The following is an 18732-nucleotide window of genomic DNA, read 5'->3' as shown; positions in this document are numbered from 1 at the left end:
GAAGGGAGAGGGAAAGAAAATATAAAAGGAAAGAAAGAAGAGGAAAAAGAATAAGAAAAGAGGGAAACAGGGGCGAAGGGCTCTTGCCTCCTTTCTTTTCTTTCTTTTCCTTTCTTTTCTATTCTCCCTCTTTTTCGTTTTTCTCTTTCTTTCTTCTCTTTCCCTTTCCTTCTCTCTCTCTCTCTTATTTATTTTTTTGGCGGGGGGCGGGGGGACGAGGCAAAAGCCCTTTGCCCCCGTTTCCCTCTTTTCTTCTTCTTCCTCTTCTTTCTTTCCTTTTATCTTCTCTTTCCCTTTCCCTTTCCCTTCTCTCTCTCTCTCTGATTTATTTTTTGGCGGGGGGGGGGGCAAGAGTCCTTCGCCCTTCCCCCGTTTTCCTCTTTTCTTCTTCTTCCTCTTCTTTCTTTCCTTTTATCTTCTCTTTCCCTTTCCCTTCTCTCTCTCTCTCTCTGATTTATTTTTTGGCGGGGAGGGGGGGGGGAGTGAGGAGGAGGCAAGAGCCCTTCGCCCCCCCCCCCGTTTCCCTCTTTTCTTCTTCTTCTTATTCTTTCTTTCCTTTTATCTTCTCTTTCCCTTTCCCTTTTTTCCTTCTCTCTGTCTCCCCCAGCTAGGGCTGGTTTTGTTTACGAAGCGCCCGTCAGGAGAGTACACGATAGAGTACACGATAGAGTACACGATAAAATTGACGATATCGTGAACTTTATATCGTGAACTTTTCACGATAAAATTCACGATATCGTCAATTTCATCGTGAAAAGTTCACGATAAAGTTCACGATATCGTCAATTTCGTGAATTTCTTCGTGAAAAATATGCGATAAAATTGACGATATCGTGAATTTTATCGCATATTTTTCACGATTTAGTCTATTCGCGATGTCCCTTCAGGGCCACCATAGATATGAGAGGGGTGCTAGACCTGTTAGAGCAAGGAGTTATCAATAGCTCATTGGTAAGAGGAAGTCGTTTTCAAATAAACATGATGAAAGGACACTTTACAAAGTAATGACTTCAAGAAATAGCCATCATAAAAACCTTTCTTTCACGTCATTCTCCACCAGTCATATATTCAGAAAATGTACGAATACAACGATTGTAATAATGTACTTCCTAAAACCATTATATTAAATCCTATAAAAACACCTAAAAGCGCTTAATAAATCATCGCGTCACACGAGATTATCCCGATCTAGACTGCGAAGAGTGATCGGTATTGCAAGTGGCAGAAATATTCGGTAAACAAAAGTCATCTAATGTATTTCACTCTTTCGAAAACAAATTCTTCCATTGACATCATAATAAAGTCAACGAAACGTACGAAACCAAACCAGGCATGCAAGGGCAATGGCACATTAGAAAAAAATACATGACCATTGTCAGGATTTTGTTATTTTTCATCAGTGTAACATTCTACCTAATGTCAAAAGTTGATGTGCATTCGTGACGTATGAGTATACAATAACGTGCTTCATGGGCGTATATTACACCGCGAAAAATGTGGGAAATATACCCCAGGGAAGTGTATGATTTCTCGATTTTCGGAATATTATTTTTACAGATCGATTGCAATCATGGTAAATCGCCCCTTCGGGATCACAAAAAGTTTCTAGTTAATCACTGGAAAGAAAAATGAGAGACGAATTACGACATATTTTTCCCCTTTGAAGTTCCTCCGCCGAAAATTATTTCATGTTTCGTTTCTCCTTCCGCTGGAGTCTCGGATGCGTATCGAAATGTTGGCCAGGTCTCTAGGTGGGGAGGGAAAATAACAGGTCTGGTTGTGATAAATGATGATGAGTGGTATGTTTGAAGGCAGTGATATCATAATAATAGTGAGATATATGTTTGGATTTGATAATGGAATCGGAAGGGAATGAAGTTTTTATTGCACTCCAGTGCGGCCTTCATGCCTTATTCGACATTGACATCTATTCATAGTAGACAGAATGAATGATGATGATTTGTATTCTAAAGAGGTCATGCTCCCCATTCAACATTTCTGACTTTATATCTCACATTGTATAGAATATCAGATCTTTTTTAAATTGCACGTAAAAGAAAGAAAAAAATTGTTTTCCCCTCTTTTTTGCCGGCGAGTTTGAAATTCCAGGAACCGTCTCTTTATTCATGGGAAATTTTTCTAAATAATCTACAGATTTGTTTTCATCATCCCCCTCCCTCTATTAAAAATGGTTTACTGATACTTCGAAATATGCTACTGTTAAAGTTGTTGAAACCGGACAATAACACTAATTTTCCGGTCGGTTAAATCAACTTTTTAATCATGATATTTCTGTCAAAAATTCAAGGTTTCTACAACGCAGACAAAAGTATCCACAAATTTCGAATCACGTCCTAATGATATAGCGGTAATGATATTCAGGATGTTATGATGGTGGTGAACATGATGATGATGATAACAATGAGCGTAACTATTTAGATAATTGTGATTCAACTTCCAGCCTGATATCCTTATTTACAAATTCGTAAAATTAAATTTGGAGTGCCTTCACTAATCTACCATTTTTTCTTCGAAATGTGTTACGTACTAGATTATTTGGGGTGTTTGGATCAGAGTATTTGAAGAATTTGAAGGTAATGTTGAGTGTTGGTAGCAAAGAGAAATTAAAATGAGCTTGTTGCGTTTGGCCCTTCATAGTTCCCATAATTTAATCTTGGCCCGAATCAAGCCCTCGACGGTCGGAGTCAGTATGTGTTATCTTCTAGAGAATATTAAAAAAATGGTAATGGCGAATGACAATTACCACCCTTACTCCTACCAACAAAACAAATTCAAGAAATGGAAGTATTTGTCTTTGGTGGTATTCCATGAAGGGCCTGGACCTCCCCGTAAAGTGAAATTCATACCGCTTGGATTCCGAGTTCAATAAATACACATGCTCTGGCCACATGCAGGTTCAAGGGATACCTGATGATGCTACCCGCTGGGTTTTGCACAAGAAAGACAAATTTTGGACATGTTTATGTTGATTTTTTGTCCAGCTGTAGAACTTGACACTTGTCAGGTTGGTAAAACAGAAAAGAAGAAACTGGATAGGATAAGGAGACAGTGTTTGGAGATACGAGGCGTCCAGGATGACCCGAAGAGAAACAGTCTTCATAAAAATAATAACATCAAGAGAGCTTCGAATATACAACAGAACCTATTAATATAGTTGGAAGATGTTTCAACCGGTAGTAGTGTCAGTGGTCAAGAACTTCTTTTAATCTTGGGATACACAAAAGCCTATACTAGCAGAGTGCAACCTTACTAATAAATTGATTGGACAGTGAAAATACAAAGGAAACATGTAGCTTATAAATCAGCATTGAAAAAGAAACAGTAAATAATAGTTAGAGAGAGAGACGGGATGGGGGTGGGTAGAGAGGGAAAGAGAGAGAGAGAGAGAGAGAGAGAGAGAGAGAGACAGACAGACAAAGCGAGAGATGCGTTATACCATGAACCCTACCACAAACGGCCAACATATATTGAGGATAGGAGGACGAAACATCCGGACGTCATTTTAAAAACTGGAGAAATGGACGAAATACAAATTTGAAAATTGAAAGTTGTTAACAGAAATAACAATGATGTAAACAAGGAGATAACAAAAGAAGAAGAGTGAGGGCGTGAACTTGATGGAGAAAATATATTTCTATACCATCATTTCACCTCAGGTGACCTCACAATGCCCTCCTTTATCCCATGAGATTATTGGATTAACGGGAGAGTTCCTCTTGACACCCTTTTCCTCTCCCATACTCCTTCCGACCATTCATGAAAGGATACCGCCGACACGGAATTGGATTAGAGATTGACATAATCCTTTAAAATCATCTTCGAAACCATGAAAGCCGACAATAGACCACATACTGAAAATTAATGTCATTTTCAACCTCTTCTTTACCGAGTAGAATTATGCTTCGTTTGACTTGCGTAAGAGTGGTTACCGTCAGGTATGTAAGGAAGAGGGTTTTAAACATATGTGCCACGGATAGAACATTACAATAATGTGGTTAGAACGAGGGGATTGTATTTGTACTCTCCGATGAACAGCTTTTGAACTGGGAAGACCTTTTGGTACCTCCAACTTATGTTCAAGATGTTTTACCCTTCGGTTACTTTCTTCGCTTCTCTGCACGCTTGCTCGTTTGCTACACGCGCAATTTGGCACAAAACAATTAAAGATAAACTCCAGTACTGGTAAAAAAAAAATAATAATTCTCACAGAATCAAACAAAACTTACACTGAATGTTCAAGATTACAAATAAATGACATGTGCCAAACAATTTTGGAAGAAAATGTATACTGGCTGAGTAATGAGCATAGAAAGACAAGGAAATCGAGGTAGTACTAGCCCCGACACCATGTGTGTTGTCCCATATATAGCTTTCTATGTGAGTGCTTGTTACTTCACCAAGACTCGGTCAAATTTATTATGATTTTGATGACTCCAGAACCTTGCAGTACACACCAATACTTACATGCTACATGATCAACTGTTTCTGATCCTTTCACACCTTTTCTCTCACAATGCAATCACATTACCAGTACTAAAGTTTATCTTTAAGCACAAATTGACAGAAGAATTGCTTTGAGTAACACAATGGCCTTTGCACATTTACACATTTCCAGTCTTGGTTAGCTCAATGGCAACTCTTCTTTTGATACAGGTACATTAATCTTTCGCAGAAAACAGATAAAGAAATACCGATGCATTTTCTATACAATGTGGTAAAGGGAGATTATTTGTGTGGCATTTAATAATCGTCTTCGAGATGAAGGGGGATTGGGTGTCCATTAATGGGTTCTGAAAGGGGAGGAGAGTAGAGGGTAATGAGTATACTACAGTTCATGTACATGTATATGCCTTTATCTTCAAGTTAGTTTTAATTGTCACAACTACCCATTGTGAACAAGAGTCGTTTAAGAAAACATCGGTTTAGATGACATGTGATGAATAAATAATAAATCATTTCTCCTTATGAAATATGCCTATATATACAACAAACTTCAAGTTTTGTATTGTTCCATTCCCTGGACATATTTCCTTCTCTCAGACAAGAGTTCCATATTTCCATATAAACGAAAATATCATCATATTGTAAACATCACTTGAAATCATCCTTTCGGAAGGTATCTCCTTCATAAATAATACCGCTATCGTGACAGTTTGACAACCGTGTTTATGACACCTCAAGCTTTCTCTCAGTAATTCAACATTTTCGCCCGTTTTGCATGGATTTTAGGACTCTAAAGGACAACAAGTCAAGATATCTTTCACTACCATAATGGAAATACCTTCTCATGATCCACATAAAAAAAGAAAACCTCACACAAAGAAATACAAGCTCAGTTTGCTTATTTTCCAAAAATGTGAACTGAGACAGGCCACGGAGGAACAATAAATACTGTAATCGGAGAAGGAGATTGAGAAAAGAAAAGAATAAGTTCTAGCAAATATCCCAGGTCAAGTAAAATCTAAAGACGTTGTTTATTTGCAAGTCTCTTTCATTTCCCCAACAGAAAAACATGGTTTGATTCAGATTTGAACACCCAAAACAGAAGGCGATCCTTTTTCATCTCGATTTCCACTTTCAGTCACGACGCTATCCTTCACTCTCGTTTTTACTCTGATTCTGGTATGGAAGAATTTTGGTGATCACCTTGATCACTATAGGTTTCTTTTTCCTTTGTTTTCCTTTTGTTTTTCCTTATGTTTTTTTTTTTTTTACATGAAAAGACTTTAAAAGGGAAAGAGTTTAAAGGTAAAGATCAGTTTTGGAAACGCCTCCATTAAAAAAAAAAAGGAAATGGAAGCTCTTATTACCAATCATGTGAAAGAATATGTTTTGACTAATAAGTGATGATACACATCTTGCCGGAAACCGCCTACTAATTGATATATTTGGTAAATTATTATATCTATCTGGACTGGATAGATATATAGGGTAGTCCCATATACATCTTTCTGTGTACAGTGCTTGTAAATTTACCAAGACTGGGTCAAAATTCCTATAATTTTGATGATTCCAGAACCTTGCAGTACACACCAATACTTATATGCTAGATGATCAACCTTTTCTGATCGATTCCACAACGTTTCTTTCACAATGCAATCGCATGACCAGAACTCAACTTTATCTTTAAATGGATCAATATAGGGATGGACAGTACGACATAGAAAAGGAGTGGAAAGGCGGAGAGAGAGAGAGAGAGAGATGACAGATTCCGAATTGCATTAAGCCCACCATATATTAATCATGTAGGGGTTTGGCAGTTCTCCCCCCAAAATTGTTAATGTGGGGGGGGGATTCTTGGTATGGTATGTGTAAATCGCCCCTTTTGATATCAAGTTGTTTGTACAACCCATATTAGCGTTCCGTATGAAAACTGCTTACAGGCAGAAAGGAAAGCGAATGAAAGTACAATGCGCGGTAAAGGAACGAGGAAGAGGGTGGGGGGGGGGTGGCGAATGAGGGCTTTCAAATGGAATTGCATTCCGCGATAACATCATATCAAACTTTCATTTTCATTGAGCGCAATGCATTGAAATGCCATTAAGATTTTCCGAATTTTATTCCATTATTCAAGGGTAGGTCTGGACATGATGTCCATAGTTCTATTACCAACCATCTCGAAGTCAGGTCGAGAACGACAAGGGAATAGTTTACCAAATATGATTGTACATAATCATAATTAAGATTCTCTTAAATCATCACTGACAAAATAAATCGGGAGCTAGGTGATCCACCTTTTCCCTCTGGCTTATTTCATCGAAAGATATGAAGTTAGGAGTAGGAATGCAACCGAGTTTAAGGTTAGGTTTAGGGTTTGGGTTATGTTTTCATCAGGGCATTGGGAAGTGAGACTCTCTCAAGTTGAAAAGTTAAAAAGTCGACTAATGTAAGTCACTGACCGCGGGGTCATATTGCATGGAGCACGCGTCGTGCTATCGTCAACGTTCTGTTTGTTTATGCTCATCGTATTCATTCCGCTTTGTTTATTAATTTTGACAAAACAAATCTGAGGGTTGACACAAGAGCATCTGAGCCCCCGAGCGCAAGCTTTTATACACCGGATCCTCTTTGGGCAATATCTATTCCACACGGCATCCAGCGCCCGTATGACCACGGGGACGGATTAGAGAACCTCATCCTACATACACAGAAATGCTCACCTGGGACAACATAGTGGAGGAAATATCAATTTTATGAAAATACCGGACCTTTCAACTTGTCTATCATCGTTTGCACGTCAACTGAGAAGGTCATTGACACGTCATAAAGTCAAAGGGTCAAAACCACATCATAATAGGTGTGGGATGGTCAGATAATAGTGGCCGTTTTATGGAATGCCGTTCCATTCTGATTCATTATTCGGTCAAAGGCGTATTAAACAGAAAAATCCGTCTGACCTCTCATCCATCAACGCTTAAAGAAAAAATGTTTCGGATCGGAGCTATGCTGTTGTGACATAAAACGCACAATTTTTTTCTGTTTTTTCGGACATCTACATGCTTATCGTCACTCTTGGTTACAGTATTTGTTTCCTTCGTTTCGTTGATTTGTGTCGATATTTTAGAAAAGCGACAAAAGTCAGTGAAGAAAACTGAACATGATGCAAACACCCAGATCATCTTTGATTCTTCAAAAAATAACACATTCTTTTTCAGAATACAAATAGATTTTTGAAAAACAAACGAACCGTTTTATTCAAAGTTTCAAGCGATCAAGAATAATGAAGCAACCAGTGCTTACACTAGATTTAAATAAGGCTACAATTTGTGCGATTTTCCTCTTACGTTATATGATACCACTCTCATAATGGTGCATACAGTTGCGCCAGTCACTGACGCATTCCTACGTCAGACAAATAACGCCTCGTGTGCCACGACCATGCGTCAGTATCTACTTTCTGTCTGCTATAAAGAGCGTGCCTGGTATTGTTGCGTCTGGCTTTGTTCATCAGAGTATCAGGGCTGTTCATGGAAACGCTATGGTGCTTCCGTATGATCAAAAGGTTACATTTAGAGAAGGGGTTTTTGATTAATGATCTGGCAAGTACACTGAACATGTATCTTACATCGAATGTTCGATTTCTATATTGACTTAAGGAAAGCCACACAAGTCGAGAAGAGGGATATATCACATCTTCATGACAATCATGGCCCATATATGTCAATTGAAAGCCTCTCTCCTCTCGTCCCATTCGAAACCACTCAAGGAGGTTTGGCTGTGGTATCAAAACACGCATTACTACACGAGTCAAACACAATTAACATCAGAATGATACTCCAATATCTGGCATATTTCTTTGAAGTGTCTTCTCATCTTTAGACTTCAGTTGTCACCCCACACCTAAATCTTCATCTCCCTACTTCTTAAGTTCTCACACTATCTCTTTTACCGCCTCATTGTCTCCTTTCATCTCGTTGCGTTTGTGTTTCATCTATACTTCACAAGTCTCCATCTATCTCTCTATCGATCTCTGTCTCTGTCTCTCCCTCCCTCTTTCTCTCTTCTCTCCTTTCATCCTCCCACCCCCTCTCCCCCTCTCTCTCTCTCTCTCTCTCTCTGTGTCTCCGTCTCTCTGTCTCTGTCTCTGTCTCTCTACCTCTTTCTCTCTATCTCTCTTTCCCGCAGTTTAGCTCCCATTGTATCTCCATCTTTCCTTCTAAAGCTCTCTTCTTATCCTTGTCCTCTTCCTTCTCTCTCTACATCTAAACTGTCTTGAGCGTGCTTCCACAGTCTCTTTCAATTCTCCGCCTGGGTCAAACGTTCATTTCAAATTAACTTTGGCTAGAAAATCTTTGTGAGAACACAATCATAATTATTTCGGCACATCATGCACATCCATCTCACCAACCCACACACGTTCACATGCATTATTGGCTTATTTGGCATGATGGTTTATCGGAAAACATCTATTTCCTTTTGAGTCATGGTCACATTCATGTTGCAGCCAAAAACATTACCAGGTCTCTAAAAAGTGCAAACCTTTCATCTCTTATGATAATACCGCAATATTAACCGCAGCTCCACTTTCGATACCCATCCATCGCCCCATCCCTAAACGATGCACACCTTTAGTGTAATCTAATTATTTTCTACTTCCCCATTGCACCCCTACAATCGTATGTCACTTTTATCTTGGCACACGAGAAGGAACAAAAATAATTTTGTACTTTGATATATTGGAATCATGAAACAAAAAAACGATTTCAGACAAACAAATGCCTATTCTTGTTGGAGATCGCATAAGTCTTTATCACGCAAATGTCATACAAATGTGACTTGATACTTTAGTCAAACGGTTGGAAAATGTTTCTTGTTCTAGCTCGAAAATGAAAGTATTTCAAGGGAAATTTATCTTTATTTTCTTCCACAAAGGGCAAAAGGAATGAGAGAACTCATAAATCCTTTTCACCTTTAATATTAGAGCTCAACCTTCCCTATAAAATAAACTTTGTCTTCCCTTGCCCCACCCCTTGTTGTTCTCTCTCTCTCTCTCTCTCTCCCTCTCTCTCTCTCTCTCTCTCTCCCCCTCTCTCTCTCTCTCTCTCTCTCTCTCTCTCTCTCTTTTCTCTCTCTCTCTCTCTCTCTCTCTCTCTCTCATTCTCTCTCCCCCCTCTACATTCATGACAATGACGCACCATCCTTATCGTTTGTCGTTGTCGTCGAGCAATTTACCCGTTCCACAATTTCCACAAATCGCTCAGAAAATAAACAACATGAATCCGTCTGTCACAACATAACACACTATCCACGGGTGGTATTCCGTCTCAAACTCCAGACTCGACAAGAATTATCATCTTAAACTTCATAAATTAAGAGCAATTACCTTCCAGTTCAAAACAATCCGAGATTTGTATACACCATCCTTCACACCCTTAATCATAAATCTGCCAATGTCTTTTTTCCTGATAGCATTCTGTACGATGTAAGCATGAGGGGGGGGGGGGGGTAGGGGCGTCAGTCGACCTCCAAGAATGGGGGAAGGGGGCATTTTAAAAATACCTGGAAACCTGCTAAAAAATGAAATACACTTTTTTCGAGAGGGCCTCGCATCTGTATACGAGAAACGAGTGACCGGCGTGAGATGACCAGCGTGCGGATGTATTCAGATGCGAGACTTTGTGGAAAGGTAAAATTATTAGGGCGGATCAACGGCCCCTATGACCCCTGGATCGGCGCCCCTACGCCGAGGGTTGTGTTCTAACACATAGTGGATTGAGATGAAAAAATAATATACGGTTTTGTTGATTTACTAACAGTATTCCATCAAAGCGAAGCAATAACTGGCACGATTTATTCAAGACAGTGATTTAGTGCTTTCGAAAGCTTAGCAAATTTATAACTTCATTTTCAGTACATCTGAGAGAACGTAGGCACTACAAAAGGGGAAAGTATCATCTCTTGGTATTTGTTTTTGAAGAAAAAAAAAGTTTGATAAAAGGGCTTTATAGATACAATCTGTCTTTACCATGTGCTTGCGGCATCCATCAGTGCTTGAGGAAAGAAAGATTGTTAGAACAAGTTTCGGGACATTTTACGCAATGCCATAAATCTACAGCTCTGGAAGGGGGGGGGGGGCGGTCAACTTGTGCCTCACTTGCAGTCTCCTTTCAAATTTCATTTTCCTTCGTCATTTATAAATATTATCTATAACCATGATAACTCTGAAAGTTATGCAGATTTAAAATTATATTTAAAAGCGATTGAAATTTGACAGATTAAGGCATTTAGTAGCATTAAAAATATCATGTTAATGTACTCACTGGTGGATTATTGTTATTGGGGGAGGGGGAACAATCGGTTCGTGCCCCTTCCCGTTTTTAAATTTAAGTGACATACCTTTGATTCACAAGTTTCAAACTGACCTCCTCCCCCCCCCCCCACACACACACACACACTTTTGAGGTGATTAACTTTTGTAAGTGTCGTTCTCGGGAGAATGGTTTGAAGTTGTTCAAATTGATTCATTTAGAATTTTACATGAATATCTCGGATGCGTCACAGTCTTATCTTTTGGAATATGAGTCATCACGTTCGAACATGAGCCAAATTTAAATGTTTCCAACATCTTTATTTTCCGCATCCGTTTTACAACATACCATGATTTCCATTAAGACAAAGAGTAGTTTTATATTTTGATAATTATGGGCGGACCTTCTAAAATAATAAAACAATCGGGAAGGATGCTCATTTTTTTGTTAGGATATAGCAACATCCATAGGACATCATGATTATCTTAATGACGGAAGTAGATAGATTACTGGTGTCATGGCTCGCTTCCACGTCAAGGGGGTCATTCTTAAGTATGATTAGTTGTATAAGTGGAAGGATGTTATTTCTTATCAAAGGATGAACGGATATTAGTCAGGTTGATGAGAGGCAATTTGTCATTTTTTGCCATTTTTATCAGCAAAGTTTACACCTGAGGGGTGTAGCACAAATTCTATTTCTGAAAATTACAGAATGATAATAAATTTTATTTTCGAAAATTAGAAACTGATCTCAAGGAGCACCATGAGTAAAACTTTGTTGTTATTCAAATGGGGAACGCCCCCCCCCCCCACACACACACACACAATCTAACCCTAACCCTCAGGCTCGGAGTAATTCTGAATGGCATTGTGTTCCGGGGTTTGTTCGCTGCGTGCAAGCTTTCTACACACTTTCCATCGAGACCGGTGTGACCGAAATGTGATGCATTGCACAAAGAAACTTGTGAAAAATCTGGGAAATCCCATGCATTACACATATAATAGGCATGGAAGTTTTGTCCAAATATTTCAGCTACAAACATCTCGTAACAGTTGAAGGCAAATCATGAGGGCATTTGAAGAGCAATACTTTTCAAGAGACATTTCTTCTATGACGTTCTTCCACACTAACTCTAAGAGGACAAAAAAACTCACAAATTTGTTTTCACCTGTAGTGGAACTGCACCTTTCCTTGCGGAAGAGCAAAGCAGTAGGCCCTATGACTATGCGAAATAAAAGAGACAACGTATGATCAAAGGAAAAGCAGAACAACCCAAGGTTAATCATGTTAATACCTTCCCCTGAAAAAGGGATCTTTTCAAATCGGTTTGGCGATGATTGCTTTTTAATCATCAGAAAGAGGTTCTTTTCCCCGTAGGATTATCTCATGGTCACATTAACGAGGTTTACATCTTTAGAAACTCGTAATTAATTTTCATGAAGCTAGGCGTATATTCTTTGTGTATACCATTCCCAAATTGGTCGTTCATTTCAACTTTGCATGTTGTTGTGGCTGCTAGATTAGTTATGATAGCGGTTAAAATTCACTTGGGAATATTAACGCCAAATTAATTTGAATAGGAAAGGTTATGAAAGCCTTCAAGTCCTATAAATCGTTCGACTTTATTTTAATTATATTTTTTGTTTGCACGTTTGTTTCATTGTTATTGTTATTACCTTCTTTTTTCTTGGGGGGGGGGGGGGGTATTTAATTACTGTCAGACCTTGTCGGCAGAGATAGATGACACTTTCTATTGTATCATCTAGCCAGCCAAGTGAAGGATTCGTTGTCAGGTAAAACTTTACAGATTTGCTCACAGACCGCACATTTTTATTCGAGAAAAAAGATAGATTAGGGTAGATTTGTCAAAACCCGTCTTTCTCCCTTAACCAAAGGAAATAGTTATAATCATGACCTAACACAAATTTAAATTTTCTGATCATCTTTCACGCGAAACCCGACACAAGCTCATTAATCCATCTCCAGGAAAGGGTCGGGACGGGGGAGGGCGGCAGTACTTGTCGGAGGCACGTGACTAAACAATATTATTATTGGAACATGACAGGAACATTAACTACCCCTTATTTACAAGACTGACGCTACTGTGGTAGAAATTAATATTAATAATATTTTAACAAAGACCGACTAATCAAACCACCGATACCATGCCTATACATACTTTGAGCTGACACATCAAAATCTATCAAGAAGTCTTCATATTGTGTTTTGTTTTTATTTCGTCTTATTTTGTTTTTATTACGTTTTGATCACGAAAACGTGTGAAAGTAAAGTCGTATTTTCACACGCCTTGCCATCATAACAATAACGAGACACCTTAAATAGCAAAACGAGGTAAGTGTACAGTTTCGTAATTTAACGACTCAAAAAAGTCGCTCAAAAGCACGAATTTGACATTAATTTTACGTGCTTGAGGTCTTGATGATGTATTAGAAGGATAACTACATTCGCTTTCATGGAGTTTGTTTGAAGAAAGATAAAGATAGCCTCGACCAAATTTACCTTAAATCATTTTGATTGACAAAGTATAAAAACGTGACGAAATATTTTACAGCTTTTTATTTGGCACTATGACTGGATTTCGATCCCTTTTAATCTGTGTTACAAAATCTGCGCATATTCCTATCAGCATGCTGAAAGGGAAATCAATTTGTATTTTGAAATCTCATTATAAATTTAGATTCTACAAAAATTTTATTTACATCTGAGCAATGAAGAGACTACTTTAACGCCCTTTTTGTGACCCCCCCCCCCCCCCACCCGCCACTCACATAATTTCATTTTTGTATTTTGTTCGTTATATTTTCATGTGCATTAAATTTGAACAACTGTCAAACTTTAAGAAAATGGTACGGTTTTCTTATTTTCCTTAAATAAAAAATTGTGAGGTTAAAGGGATAGTTGAATTATGTTGCAGAGGGCGTTACTCAAAATCATTTTTTTTGTGAGAAAATGAAAAACTGGGTGTCTAATTTGAAAGAACTTTACAATTTAAATGACAAAACCATCTTTTTTTGATCAAAATCGGTTCAGAAACGGCTGAAATATCCATAAATATAACCATTTCTAGTACCACCACAAGTATTCGATTATTGAAAAAAGCCGTTGAAAAATCGAAATAGCGCCTTTTACGTTGTATTTCAGCCAATGCTGACTTGTTGGCTTTTTCGTGCTGGTTATATTAAGCCCAACCAGCCGGCCCATGTATTGTTGTTATTAATTAATTAACGGTCATCTTTTTTTCTTTAAAGTGGAGCTGAAATGGTATGATCGTATTTGCTAAATTTCACACATTTTGGGGTCTTAAATTACCTCAAAGGGTACTAGAAATGTCATAGATAAGAATAAGAGCAAAAAGCATGCACTTCGAAGGCAATTGCGGTCAGTAAACAGAACTCAATTATCCCTTTAATCTTTGCAAAGGTGACAAATACATACATTTCCCCCACATCGCTATTTCCGTAGTTAACGTACCAATTAGATTGACAGTAATTTTTGTTTTGATTTTTTTTTTGTACTTGAAAACTTTTCATTTTTTAGGAGATAGATCAATATTATTGATCTATATTGAAAGTATTTTGCCTAAGATTATTTGTATAGGCCTACATAATAAAAACGTGGCAAATTCTTTTGACAAAGGATACAATTTCTTTTAAGGGCATTCAAATCGCTTATCTGAAGAAGATATAAAACTGCCACAAAATATCACATTACTGCGAAAATCCTTTGGGGAAAATAAATGCCATTTCTATTTTCTTCATAGGCGGATGATAAATTTGCACCTCGGTATTTTTGGTCAAAATTCTCGAGACTGAAAACGAGATGGAGTGGACACTTGGGACGATAACATATTTTCCTGAATTATATTATTATTCGTGCACTCCTTCTCTCATTCATTTATTTACCGGCATTGTTCGATGTTTGAACTTCTGGCCTTTTATAGAGCGAGTAATTGCATATACAATGTCTTCTAAAGCTCGGGGCAGTTAGCTGTCATAAAGGGTTATTGCTCCAATCCTTCAGTATTTGAATTCAATCATATGAATAAATACTCAGGGGAATTCCGATTTGCGGAAACCAAATATGAATGGGTTTATTTCTTTGGCCATTTTAATTTTGATTTTCTCAGTGGACTACATTTCAACAGCCCCCCGATGATGAAGCTTTCCGGAGCCGAGTTTCAGTGAGGAGTCCTCTCATATTTTACTTTCTTCATTTTGCCGGTTTAAAGATAAGGTTGAGTACTGGTCATGTAATCACATTGTGAAAAAAAAACCTGAGAGTTCCTTGGGAAAGCTTAATTCAAGTTCACATGAATGTTTGGTTATTGTAACTTTTCGGGAATCAAAATCATAAAAAAGTAAAAAATTCTTGCTGAAAATCACATACAGTAATTTTTTTCAAAAATAAAATACACTCAGATATCGATATATGGGAATACACAAACATGTAGCATCAAACTGTGGTCCACATTTCTAATATAATTTCTTCTTATATTTGGAAGAAGATAATAATAATAATAATACTCAGTTTTTATATAGCGCTTATTAGAATCACTAAGCGCTTCCAAACTTGGAGATGGTACTTCAAGAGCGATCTTATTCACCTGCCAGTACCAAGCCTACTTTGATATTCTTCAATGTATGAATCAACGACTCACAAATTGGATTTCATATTTAAAACTCAACCTTCTCTTAAATTCGCTAAAGGTCGGAGATGACTCTCTTGACACACTTGGGGGAATTGCGGTAGCCCGTCCCACCTGCGTGCATATTTCATAACAAAATGTGTCATTATTTTAGGGCAACTATTCGATTTCCTTCAAGTTATGTGCATACATCATTCAAAGATTTTATTTTTTCACTATTGTTTTTTGATATTTTCCGATATTTCATGCAATTTCTCAAACACGACATTTAAGAAGGTACGATTTTCCACACATGCACTTTAAAGTTTAAAGATACTTCTTAACATTATTTGTTATTTCAAAATAATTATCCAATGTTTGGAACATCACGGAATCCAATTAAGATCAACACGAAGTAAATAAATTCCTAAACGTGACATTTATGGATGAACATGGCATTTTCCTGAAGTAAAACTTTGACGAAGGCACACAAGAAAAACATAACTAAAGCGAAAGTTAAATGTTTTAACACATCCCATTGTAGTATTTTTCCTGAAACTTTTTGTCTTTTTCAAGCAATTAAAGATATAAGAAGAAAACAAATTGTCAACACTTTCATCCCCCCCCCCCCTCTCCCCAACAAAAAGAACAAGTTATGAACCCCCGTTAATAAAAAAAATGAATCAGATATTAAACTGCATCATATGAATTAACAAAAAGAAAATGGTGGAAACTATATGACTGGAAGGAAAACGATAAAAGTGGGTTTGAAAATGGAATATGGGTTCGTACATTCCCAGTGGCGGGAGGTATAGAAAATATGAAGAATCTGGGACAGGCAAGCGCTATCGATGAACACAGATATTGGAATGCACAGTAGTACAGTGCCATCAATACACAAACAAATAGGCCTGTAACTAAACAGGCAACATCCAAGAGACGAGACCGTCGGCGAACAATGTAGGTTACCCGAGGTCGAGCAACGACACGACCGCGTCATCGGTATCTTATTTCATGTCCGTCGTCGCAGTCATGCTCCAGCGCGTGTTTTGTCAGTCAACACATCACCGTGTGAGTTTGGCTCCCTTGACTAATACACTGCGCTGAGCTGAGCCCACTCACATCGGAAAATCCTTCAACTTGGGTTGGATCCGTAATATTTTTTAATCTGCAAAGGATAAACTTCTTTGCGCGTCGCATGTACAGAGGTGTATAAATCTTCTTTTAAATTTGTATGTGCGGCGTGCGTAAATATTCCAGTTCGAGGCTAAATATTTCATTTTTGATAAATCCAAATGGATTTTCATATTTGATACAAAGATAAGCTCGTAATAATAGATCGAAACAAGCCTTAATACGTGAGAATATACCATCCGACTATGGAGATTATTCTCGATGACTGATCCCTACCCCCCCCCCCGCTTAAAAAGAAAAGTTTTTTTTTTGGGGGGGGGGGGGGGGGGACTCATCGGTATAAGCGCATCATATTGTTTTGCTCCAGTAACATGTGCTACACAAGTTACATATTTACCATGGTTACACAATGTATGTCCAATGAACTAAAAATATGTTTTATATAGAAGTTTTCTACTTAACATGTTAATATGAAGAAACTCCAAGAACAAACGTAAATGCGCAATTCTGATTGGTTGAAAGTCATGATGCGTTCGATATTCTGATGTTACTCATGATCTGAACTTTGCTGCGCACAGAAACAAAAGGTGTCAAAAGGTAAAATCCATTCCTTAGCCATTTGGCAGGCAGGTGACAATTTTGCCGACTACAAACTTTTTCTTGATCTCCAACATAAAACCAGCACATGTGACCCAGTTTCTGCCGGATTAAACCACGGTGTGCACGGGGTAGATGAAGTACAGGTTCGATGATGGATCGCCATCGTGAACACCCCTTACGAATTCCGTGTCAGCGCCGCAGGGCGATCAATAAACATGTTACATCGGTGGTTATGTCAAAAAGTGACGGAATTTCGAAAAGAAAAGTTATGAAAATAATAACAGAAGCGAGGGGGTCGGCTTTGACCTTATTATTATTATGAACTACCCCCAAGCAAAAAGGGGTTTGCTGAACTAACAGAAGGGGTACCAGGGGCCTGCTGCGGTGTAACGTGCAGTGACAGAGTCCTGTACGGGGATCCAGCATGTTCCTATGCATATATATGTATACAAGATAAACTTACATACTGATGCACATGAAATCAAGAGCAGTATACAGTGGTTCGGCTTAAAAACAAACAAATAAACAACAAAATCATTTGAAATATTTGTAATCCATGACTTCGATGAAAAGCCTTTTACTTTTAATTAGTTCGCTGCCTCGTTATAAACGGCATCCTCATCTGGCATTTTCAAACGCACGTAAAAACTATGTTTGCAATACATTTTCAAATACAAAAATGATAATCAGTGATAAACATTTTGCTCGAAAAAATGATGAAAACAAACGACTTTCAATTCATATCACATTAGTTAGGACCTTTAACAGTCTAGAGGTCAAATTAAGTTCATTTTTTCTACAAACGTAACAGGCATGAGCAACGTGTATGTAACGTGTTGGTGGTAGTGGTAGTAGTGGTGGTGATAATTATGCCAGTTATGGTATTGATGATGTTCAATGTTGATGATGATGATGATGATGGTGGTGGTGGTGGTGGTGGTGGTGGTGGTGGTGGTGGTGGTAGTGGAGGAGGTGGTGGTGGTGATGATGTTACCGATGTTGCTGCCGATGATGACGCTTGCACAGGGAATGATGATGATGATGATGATGATGACAACGACGACGACAATAGCGCTTCATACCAGAGGTGCTGATATCGTTGTTGATGTTTCGGTCTGGTATGATTTATTTCTCCGTCTCGCTATTTTTCTTCCAGACATCTCACTTGATGCGCTCAAGATGTTGATCTCTCACTCTCACTCAACCACAACTCCAATCTCCCACAATCATCTGTCACGCCGAACGGACCCCTCGACAGTCGGAGGAGCTAAAAGGGGTCATTCACCTACCCCTCTTTTCGGAGATTATCCACACCAAAACGTCTAAATCTGTTCCCATCTCCGAGTACCCAAGTCACACCGAAGACACCGCCACCACAAAGACAAAAGACAAATCGCTCCAACTGACCAGGGTTCGTCAATTACGGGTCGATTTGGCGGTGTGACTGTCGTAATACTTGTGCTTTTTACTAATCTAATGTAGATAATGTCGTGGTCTACAAGATATTTTTCTTTTACCGGGATATGAATCGAGTGAGTGAATAAATGAGTCCAATTCTTTACCGAAGCACTGAAGAACACACC

The sequence above is a fragment of the Strongylocentrotus purpuratus genome, unplaced genomic scaffold (assembly GCF_000002235.5).
Source record: "Strongylocentrotus purpuratus isolate Spur 01 unplaced genomic scaffold, Spur_5.0 spur5_scaffold_4, whole genome shotgun sequence".
Classification (NCBI taxonomy): domain Eukaryota; kingdom Metazoa; phylum Echinodermata; class Echinoidea; order Camarodonta; family Strongylocentrotidae; genus Strongylocentrotus; species Strongylocentrotus purpuratus.
This window is presented reverse-complemented; position numbering follows the sequence as displayed.